This window comes from Haliaeetus leucocephalus, unplaced genomic scaffold (assembly GCF_000737465.1).
Source record: "Haliaeetus leucocephalus isolate CR32 unplaced genomic scaffold, Haliaeetus_leucocephalus-4.0 Scaffold92, whole genome shotgun sequence".
NCBI lineage: Eukaryota > Metazoa > Chordata > Aves > Accipitriformes > Accipitridae > Haliaeetus > Haliaeetus leucocephalus.
In genome coordinates, this window is record NW_010972528.1 from 15095469 (window position 1) to 15095940 (window position 472).

Sequence of the window (472 nt, forward strand, 5' to 3'; positions counted from 1 at the left end):
CCGCAGGGATGCTTTGCTGTCAGCCCTGCCGGGACCCGTGCTGAGCCCTCAGAAGGGATGAGCAACCTTCAGCTCTTTAAAGTCAAAGGCGGTTGAGGATCCTCAATGCTGAGGGTCCCTCAGCCTCTTTCCAGCACTTCGCAAGCCGGGGCTGTGCAGCGCACCAGCGCTGTCACTCACAAAGAGGATGGTCAACAACTTACTGTACCGTGGTTGCCCTTCAGCCATCTCTTGCTCTGTGGAGGTCTTGGCTCTGTCCTGCGTTTAGGCTGCTTCAGGCTCCTGCTTATAATTTGACTGCCACCCTTGGCTTTAAAACAGTACGGGAGAGAATTTAAATGCCCGCAGTTCTTTAGGGTTTGTTTGGAAAAGGGTTTTTTAGAGGATGCCCTCCCCGTCGCCGGAGCGCCCGGCTCGCTCTCCCGCGGCGTCTGTCACGGAGACGAACAACCGCCGCCCGCCCCTCCCGCCC